We start from the raw sequence: 10,857 nt of genomic DNA, 5'->3' as shown, positions 1-10,857 counted from the left end.
CGGACACGGAAAAAAAAAAAAAAAAAAAAAAAAAGAAAAGAAAAGAAACAAATAAAATGAAATTCTGTGTAACTGTCAAAGCCACAGACTACCTATTATTCTCTCTGGCTATGTATCTATACAATATCTAATAGAAAAGGTAAAAAACAAATGTTAATTAATTTATTTTGTTCATATAATACTAAGCAATTTTTAGAATTTTTTTCATCAGAGATAGAAGTTTCTAGTTACCTAAATATATGCACTATTATAAAGATTCAGTATAGAAGAATCTTTTCTATTATTAGAAATAAGATATTTTATTTTAAAAAACAGAAAACAGAATAGAGTAAGAGAGCAGATTTTAAGTGTCTTCACCACTCCTGCCCCCATGTACACAAATGGTAACTGTGTGTGGTAATAGATGTGTTAATTAATTTGATTATGGTTATCATTACACAATGTATGTGTATGTCAAATCATCATGTTCTATAACTTTAATACATACAATTTTTTTCAATTAAATATTTAAAATTTTTAAAAAACTAGATGAAGGAAACAAATTTGGAGGGAGGAAAAAAAGCCATGATTTTAATAAAGGAAATTTGGATGCTGATCTATTTCAAAGGACAGCCATCCTATTCATGTTTCTGAAATTTGTACAATGAAATGCAGAAATGAATACAGTTTAAAATGAGAGAGGCCATGAAGATTATGTCAAGAGTAGACCAGTAACCCTTACAAGGCTTTACAAAAGGTTTATATTCAATCAACAAAAATTGTGTCTTTGTTCACTCTTACTCTCATCAATGTGAAATTTTTCCAAAGACTGGAATGTCTGCAATTACTTTGCAGACTATAGTTCATTAAAGAATATAAACTGTGGATCAAATTCTTTCACTTAGAACAATTGTGTTTTAATTCAAGGGGATCCCTCTCAAAGTAAGTGATATTCATAATGAAAGATCTTGCATCTGTACAAATTAACATATGTTTTCAGTATGTGGTTATTGGTCCACTAAAAAAGTCATGAAGTAGTTTGTCTGTGTTAGATGTGTAATTGTCCTGCACTTAGGAGCATAATGATGTAGAATTTCAGAAAAGGATGTCAAGTTGGAGTATCCCAAGGTGTTTAAACAAAGGAATATGTACAGGGTAGCATCAAAGCTTAGACAATAGTAGTTATTTTTTATTTGATTGTAGAAAAAAAAATATGTTCCAAGTCTTTGAGTGATATCTATGCCAGACTGAAATAGAAAATGGCAAAAGGTCAAATCCATGTATCTGCATGAGCCACTTGGGTTCTTATTCACAGACCAGGTATGAAGTGGAAGAAATATTGCCATTTCAAAAAGAGTTTCTATGCTGGTCAGTTTATAGAAAGTGCAACATGGAATAGCTCACAGGGATTTAGAAAGACAGCTATACCTAGGAAAAAAACAGAAGCAAAGTGGTTTATAATTTTACACAAGAATTATTGTCTATTTGGTGTCAATCTGCATAGTTGCAATCATGTCAAACAAAGGCCTTTCCCCCATGGAATTACATTCCATGGTCAAGAACTGACAAAATGGAATGTAAACCACAGATAACTAGTTTGGTTTGGAAGATGGGGAGAGGAAGAGATGAGCAAAGAGGGGATACTATTGTTAAAAAATCAAAACAAAACAAAAACAAATACAAACTTCCATTCTTAAGTGAGGTGTCTTGCTGTTAAATGATCTTATACTACTAGGCAGGGATTATTATTATTAAATTTTAATGTTTTGAAAAGGTATTTGATGGGCAGTCTTAATTCTTGAAAATTCTTTACTGAATCTAATGTTTTGGAAGTCATCTGGCTGAATCATTTTTCAGTTATCATGGTGTTTCACATTTACTTCCTAGTGGATAGGGGCTCTTTGTGAGCTCTGGAGTCCAGGTGGGGAGTAGCTATCACTTCTGTGTAAGAACAGAAAATTTCTATAGAGTGAAGAAAGTAGTGTGAAGGCCCAAAAGCCTTTTCTGTCCCCCACCCCAAAAAAGGAATTATATTTCTATATTTGTCAGAATAGGCAGAGAGATCCAAGCTATGTGCTCTTAGTCATTTTAACTGGCAGCAGTCAAAACTCCAATAAAATAAACCTTAAGAATACTGTTTATACAATAGATTTAAGTGACCTTGAATGTTTTTTTGAACTCCAATTTATCATGAACAAACCCATACTGGGTTCATATGCAATGCATTAATCATCGACCATATAAAATAAACTACATAACAAAATTAAATTAAATCTCAATTTACCAAAACATTAACATGCTAACAACTACCAACTTTGTTAAGTCACAGTGTAAAGAAGAAATGAATAAAACACTAGAATCATGCCAAACAATGTAATTGAAGTTAAAATGCTATTTTTTTGTGGTTCTTTTTAAAGAAAATAACAAGTTGTTTACTTTAATGCAGTGACATTTTATTTTGTGATTAATTTTAAAATAACATTGTAAAAACTACAAACTCATTTTAATTTGACAAGCATTTGGTAATTAATTTTCTAACAATACTATGGGAACCCAGAAAGCACTCTTCCTTTGACATGTATTTTATAATTTATTTTAAAACAATGCTGCACAAATCTGCAAAGGCATAATTCATTTGGGAGTTCATTAATTATGCAAATGAGTTGCAATTAACAAATCTGTTCCAAGGATGGCATTTGCATAATAATGAACTTCATGTTTGTGACATTATTTAATAAGATACCTTTGTGCATTTTTAAACAAAACACTCCTGTGAGTACTATATGATGAGATGGGGTTGAAAATGGACATCTAGTCAATGAGATTCGAAACTGTATGCAGAAAAATGTTGTTAAAATAAACAGAATTATATGTAATTCAAATAATAAATATGTATATTCTTTTTAGAGCACAGGGGTTTTGATTAATCTCAGCTTCCCTAAATAGCATACGACTTTAATTTACATTTATAAAGACCAAAATACAAATTAGGCTAAAACAAGATGAAACAAGCAAAACTATAAACTTCAATTTAATATTTTAAAGAAAGGTATGTCATACCGTATACACATAAATTCCAAAACATAAGCCTTTCATTAGGAAGAAATATATGACATTGAGTCAAAAGACCCTTCTTTCTCAGGATTGTGGCAGGATGATCACGAAACTTGGTTAACATACATTTATTCAATCAATAATCATTTATTGAGCATCTACGATGGGTCAAAACTGTGTTCAAGCTAGGACAGATAAAAAGAATAATAAGATCTACTTCTACCTTCAAGCAGCATGCAGTCTAATGAAGGACACAGACATATAAACATTAACATTCAATGAAAGGAATCATGTAAGAGACGAGAAATGCAAAGTGCTCCAGAAGTACAGAGGGCTAGAATAATTAACTCAGTTTGACTTAAAGCAGAGGATGTGGGTTGGGTGATAAACGCTTGTGGAGCAAGACTCGCAGGAATCTTACGGGTTGAGTTTGACATTTTAGAAAGGTTATGAGAACAGTGTTATAGTACATGGCTTGGAAGGGATCAGTAAATTTTTCTCTAGTTCATTGGTTGCAAAGAGTGCCTTGACTGATCGGCGATGTATGTCTTGAGAATGGGATGAGATTAGGTGACTTTATGAGCCAAATGTTTGCCATCCTGAATCAAACAGACTCTTTGATGACCATAGGGTCTTATGATTCTATCGTATGTCTTTCCTATTTGCTCTTTACTTGTGCATTTAGCCTCTCTGGTTGCATCTCAGCTTGAAAGCAAAGATCTCTTGGGAACCACTCTGTGCCCCAACCGCACCTATTTTCTGCAGCTAGAGGGTTTTGCTAAACTCAGTATTCTCTCTCTTTACTTAACTAAAGTCTACCGAGCCTTCCAAACTATATTTTCATTGCTTGGAAATAGAGGTAAATGAGTAACAATGGGTGATACTGCAAAGGAGAGTAGTCCAAATGCCAAGCAAATAGGTGATATCTTTAGATTCACTCCTTGCCAGGTTTTGTTCCAGAATCACATGGTAGAAAGAATGGTGGAAAGCAACAAAAGAAAATGTTCATAATACTAGAATTGAACAGTCACAGTCCAACTCAGGGGCAGGTTTTGATTCTGTCCTGATTTTATTTTGTTTTTTGTTTGTTTGTTTGTTTGTCTGTTGCATGAATAACCCACTTTCTTCAGATGCAATTTTATTTTAATAAGGTTTCTTTTCTTTTTCCTCAGTGGTATGCTTCTCCTGACAGGCAGCAAGTTTTGTCATCTATCCACAAAAACAAAAATATGGAGGTAGGCATTTGTTGCTTCTTGGCCATCCAGCATCCATTCTCCATTTTTATCAGCCACATATTTTCTTTGGGGAATTGTCTTTTCCACATTGTGTGCAGCTCTGGTGGGTTGAGAAAGCTAGGTACTTTCTCCTCTATTCCTTTCACTAGATTCCATTAGACCTTGAAGTAAACCCAGTCAATTAAACTCTCTCTCCCCTGACACTAAATCTTGGTTGGAGTGCTACAAAGGCAAAAGGAGGGGGGGGAAGCAGAAGGTAAAGTTTTATTTCTTTTGTGGCAGCTGATAAGGCCCTGCTTGTTTCAAACTTGATTCACTAGCTACCCCTCAAATCTCATGAGCTCCCCATAATCCTATAAAATTTCCTTTTTGCTGCCATTACTAAGGAACTCTAACTGAGTTCCTGGCAATTAGAGTCACAAAATGCTAATGTTAACCATCCAAAAAGCAAATTTTTTCTGGTTAGAAATAATCAGAATTTAAAAAATAATGTAAGAAATCAACCTAAAGAAAATGTCACTTTGAACAAATGAAGTATAAACAGAGGATTCCTGGTAAACTGTATATACTGTCAATCATAATTTTTAATAATGGTATTGATTCCTCTGGTCCATGGTAACTGAAAGCAGAGATTGAAAACCCTTTAGAAGCTCACAGAGATACAGAGACTTCAACTTTTTCTGTTCCCTTCATCTTCTTACCATTTTCCCATTCAAGAGGAGTAGGCAAATAAGCCTACTTTTGCAAGTATTATGGCATCTTGAAAGTAGGAATGGGTAACCTGGACAGATAGTAATGATCCTAATGTTGAAAACAGATATGCCCACATATCAGCCACAAGACCTTGAATAGTAGTGCCACTGTATCTGCCCAGGACAATTAACTAGCTAAAAATGGCTTAAAAGTATAAAAGATTTAAAAGTATAAAAAGAACAAAAATAATTTTTAAAAATTGTAGCAGTGTAGTAATTACCTTGGCTCTCATGACTAAAGTAGCAATTATATTTGTTTATATTTGCTCATGGAAGGAATTATATGACTTTACATATAATAATTTACAGGATGAAAACTTTCATCAAACACTTGGATATTTTTAAATATTTGGATTCTAGACATGGTGATGAAATATCATACAGGCAATTGTCGAAAGATTTTTTTAAATACACAAAACATTGTTAAGCAAAGAAGTATTCAGAGCAAATGCTGTTCCGTAGAGTTAAATTAAACACTGTATATGGAAAGTGAAAAGAAATACCTTACAACCCATGTTTTTCTAATGATGCCACTTAAGCTGTCGTCAAGGCTTTGAAATTCTTTTTTCACTATTTATGTTGCCCAAATCCTCATAAAGCATTCCCCACATGCTCAGGATTTTGTCAATGCTATTGTCGTCTCTATGTGCCCATGATGATGAGGCAGTGACCATCCTTTTCATGAGGGCAGATATTAGTCATGAAACTATCTGAAGAACTTTCTTCTCTTCTCTCTTCTCCCTTTTGAAATCCAGTGTCCAGAAATGGTTAGTCTCAAAATTAAACCAGGCTGCTGTCAGCAGGCATTTTAAAGTGGATATCTGTAAGCTTCATGGAACATAGGCATTTTCTCTGGTTTGACTTTCTTCATATGGGACCAACTGAGGTTTCTACTGGGTTATTATTAGATGCAAGTTCATTTAAAAAAAAAAAAAAGGTAACTAACATACAGGGCCTGATTATTTACATCAGCAATTCTCATCCCTAGCTGAACTTTATACATACCTGGGGAATTTTTTAGAAATACAGTTGTCCCAGCCCCATCCCGGGGTACTATTTGGTCATTAGTACTTTCTAATAGCCTACCAAGTGATTCTGGTATGGAGTCAGGGTATAGAAACACCAAATGGGTTATAAGGAGGGTTTCACAGCACTGCTCATGGCATAGACTCTTCTATATCATCAGAAGCTTTTGGCTCTAGCTATCTGTTAAGAAATTAGGAAGTATTCTACCCATAATAATCCCACTCTCTCTTGCTTTTTTCCTTGATATCTCTTTGGTTATACTGATCTTCAAAATGTGCTAATTACACTCAAGGAAGCTTTGTTCATGATATCTGCCAGTTCCAGTCCAAATATATGTGCATGTGTGTATATATATATATATATTTTTTTGTCTTTTGTCTTTTTCCGTGTCCGGCAACGGATCGCAACCCTCAGTGTTGCCCCCATACCGGACCGGGGACCGGCAACGGGATCGCAACCCTCGGCGCTGCTCCCGCGCCTCGCTCAGCCAGCGAGCGGGAACCGGTCTGTATGTGGGATCCGAACCCTCGGGCGGGAGCGCCGCCGCGCTTCCCAAGCGGTGCACTATCCAGTGCGCCACCGGGCTGGCCCATATTTTTTAAGTGACACTGCTGTACTTTAGTCCAGATAAATTAATGTTTTCATCTATACTATATCATTTAGCCAAAACACACTTGCATATTAATGGTGAGGAGTGAGCAATAAATTGAGAAGCAGAATAACTAATAGTTATAATTTATCAAACTATGAGCCCAGGAACCTTACTTTTTAACCTAAAAAGGACTAGTTGCTTATACAGAGCATTTCCCAATCATCCCGAAGTGACCAATCACACTTCTAAATTCCTATCAGTGATTCTTGCCCTTTTCTGCACTCTCACCTGGGAATCTCTCATATTATTGCAGTCAGATGTCCAGTGGTACTGAAATCTCAACTGGTTGGATAGCCAAGATGGTTTACTTACATGGCTGTCAAAGCCTTTTCAACAGCCTTTACTTTTCCATTTATATTTCTAACAACAAACCCAGCAGTAACTGATTGCATGAGACTGCCAGGATAATGTTCATTTAACAAACTTAATGGGCTGCTTTCTGTGTGTCAGGTTTTGTTAGGTGATCTAAACACACTCCTTTATTCCGTGGGCTTACCTTTGAGTGGTGAAGCAAAAGAAAAAAGAAACAAAACTAAACAACCCAAGAGATATTTGTAGAGTTGTAAGAGTGATGTGAACACTGAGATCTATGGAAATACCCAGGAAGAGCATAGGATCAGGAAGGCAAGCAAGGCTTCCAAAGAGATGTACCATCTAGTCTGAGACATGGAAGCCATATAAGCCCCAGCTCTGTTAAGAAGAGGGAAGAGAACTTCCAGGCAGAGGAAAGACCATGGATCAGGCTCAAAAGTTAGAGGATACACAATCAATTGGAAAACTAGAAGTACCTCAGCATGGCTAGGGCAATTTAGACATTTCACCCTCTAAGACTGTAGTAGATTACTATATTTGTTGTCAAAATATTCACAGTCCCTCCTTGCAGTGTCCCTTGTGTGGAAACATATTTCCCCACCCTACTGATATTAGTTTTGGCTATGTGCCTTGCTTTGCCTAAACAAAGCTAAGCAGGAGTGACACGTATCCATTTTAACCAGAAGTTTTAAAAGCCAGTCACTGTCTCAGTATTATTTACTTTCTACTTCTATGACAGCATTAATGCCCTAGAGAGGGGCTTCTTTATCAGCCTGGGTCCTGAGGGGAAGATTGACGTGCATCCAAGCCTCCAGATGACCCATAATGGACAAGTAAGAGTAAAAAATAAACATTGGATGTTATAGGCTTCTGAGATTTGGAGATTTTTTTTTTTTTCTGTACCTAACCTACAATATCCAGACTAATACACAGGACTTATCCAATTTAAATGGTCTATTATTCTTTGCATATTTTGATTGTGTTTCATGTGAAATAGCAGCAACAACAAAAAAAAAACAAAAATGGAGAATAAGATATTATTTTCATGGCATTATTATTATTATTTTATTTTAAGTAAAATAATAAGAGCATACCTCTTATGTTTTACAATTAGAAGGCAAAATAGATCTGAAGAGATTTCATCTTTTAGGGATCTTTGTACAGCCTTCCAGGGTTGCTTTATTATCAGTATGTGCTGCTACTACCTTACTAAGCAGGTTCTGAGTAAAATTCTGGTGGACAAATGCTTAGAGGCTGGTTGGTTTTGCACAGTAATATGACACTTTGTATGTAACGAGCACTCCCATTTGTCCTACACTCCTTCCTCACCCTCATTAAGACTAGCAATGTTGAGTCTGAAGAGCCATTTTGTTAAGCTGGTAGTTCCCTAGGACGCTGTGATGAAATCTGTTAAGACAGGACTAGGAATCAATACATACACACTGTAGTCTGTGGAGTTTCCATCTTATGTCAAAGGGAATTGATGGTAAAAGAATAAAGAATGAAACTATATTATTCTTGCCAGAGGAAATGCTGAGGAGGTGGCTAGTTTCTTCGCTGGGAGGTGGTATGATCTAATGATTAAGACCATCGACTTCGGACTAAGGTTAAATTCCAAGCTCTGCACTTAAAAGTACCTCCCTAACCTTCTCAATTTCCTTATTTGTATAATAGGGATAATAATAGTATCTACTCTTTAGGGTTGTTTTGATACACACACACATATATACTACTGATGTGTAGTATCAGTATTATCATTAAGTAAAAAGCCTGTAAGAAGAACCTCGAGCAGTAACTGGCATAAAGTTTTCATTAAATTCTAATAATATTATTATCATTATGTCCTGTCACATGTAATCCAGGCTCACCAAGGTTTATCACACATGCAGTCTATGGAGAAGCCCTGAAGGTCATACAGCTCTTCCTAGTAATAGCAAAACTGAAATAAAATTTCTCTTCTATCACCTTGGATTAGATTCATATATGTAGTGGATTGAATTATGTCCCCCAAAACTCACTAAAGTTTGAATTGTGTCCCCCAAGTGTTACGTATTAGAAACTTAGCCCCCACTGTGACTATTAAGAGGGTGGGAAATCCTATTATGGTAGTTGACAGGTGGAGCCTTGAAGAGGCGATTGGATTGTAGGACCATGCAGTAGTGAATGGATTAAAAGTGGTGGTCAGGGGCATGGTTTCGAGGACTTTAAAATGAGAGTGAATGAGAAGGTTACTCTCTCTGCTCTGCCATTTTTGCTGTGTGATACCCTTCATCACTGTCACCACCACCAAGACCTGCACCAGCTGTGTTCCCTGGCCTTTGGACTTCCCAGCCTACGAACTGTAAGGAATAAACTTTATTTCTTTATAAATTACCCAGTTTCAGGTATTTTGTTATAAGCAGCAGAAATGGAATAATACAATATAACAGTGAATCCATAATCTTTTATCTTTTAAAAAGATAAAAGTTTCCTTTACTCTCACACAGAAGAAATGTGAAGGTAGGCAGTCCAGGCTGGTGTGACAGTCACAAAGTCATTGGGACTCTGTGTACTCCTTTTGTTTTATCTTTTTTTTGGCTCCCATTCCATCCTCAGGTTTACCTCATAATTCCAGATGGCAACCAGAGCTCCATTCATCACATATGCAGTCCAAACATCAAACAGAAAGAAAGAAAAGTTAAGTATCCCTGCTGAGCCAGCTGACTTTAAGCAGGCTAATCAGAAGACTATTTTTATCTCCTGGGCCAAAACTTAGTCATTTGGCTGTACCTAACTGCAAGGAAGGAAGAAAAATGTAATCTCTAGATTGCTTGCATTTCTCCCCCAAATAAAAATTTGTTCCTGAAGAAGAAGGAGAGAACAAATACTGGAAGACATCTAGCAGTCTCTTACACTTCCTCACCCCTGATGGGGAGGGTAAGGATTTATATCTACGCACACATGCATAACCTTGAACTACTGAGCCTGGGTCTAAATGTGAGCCTCAGGCTTCCCTACATGTCAACCACATTTACTGGTTTAATTGATCCAAGAACAAAAGGGTTATAAGGGAATGTCCACAAAACAAAGCAGAGAACCAGAAGATTGTATGCTTTATAAATCAATGACCCCTTTGTACCCTTTAGCCATTCCATGATGGGTTTTTTTCTGTCTTGCTCAAAGCATTTGGCCTTGTTGACCCTTAACAAATTATAAATTAGCCCATTCATACTAAAGAGAAAAAGTGATTTCCACTTTCATATAGTACATTCTATACAATTTTTTATTTTCAATGTAATAATTTTACAAAAGAATGTGTTTATTCACATGGTTATGCTGTCAGCTTGCTGAAAGTATCCACAGACTTAAGAATACGTATTAACTAACACATAAAATATCTTCCATGATAATTTTTTCCTAAATATTTATAAGTGCTGAAAATTGAGCTTAATTATTCTCAACTAAATAAACATAAGTGAAATGTTCATTTTGATTCAAACATGTAATCTGAAAACAGAATTTCTTTTTCTTTTTTCTTTTTCTTAAGTGAAATATAATTGACTATACATATTTACGGGGTACAGAGTTGACTCTCAGTATTTCTGTACAATATGTGATGATCTAATCAATATTATTAGCATGTTCATCATTACAAATTGTAATTATTCTTTGTGTTCCTTACGTAATTACTCCTAACCCCTTTCCCCCTCCCCTTTTCCACCTCCAGCAACTATAGGTCTGTTCTGTCCTTCTGAAAGTTCAGCATTTTATTGTAGTATTTCTTCCTTTCTTCCTCCCTTCTTTCCTTCCTTCCTCCCTCTTCCTTCCTTCCTTCCTTCCTCCCTCCCTCCCTCCCTCCCTCCCTCCC

Source organism: Galeopterus variegatus, unplaced genomic scaffold (assembly GCF_000696425.1).
Source record: "Galeopterus variegatus unplaced genomic scaffold, G_variegatus-3.0.2 Scaffold1252, whole genome shotgun sequence".
NCBI lineage: Eukaryota > Metazoa > Chordata > Mammalia > Dermoptera > Cynocephalidae > Galeopterus > Galeopterus variegatus.
This window is presented reverse-complemented; position numbering follows the sequence as displayed.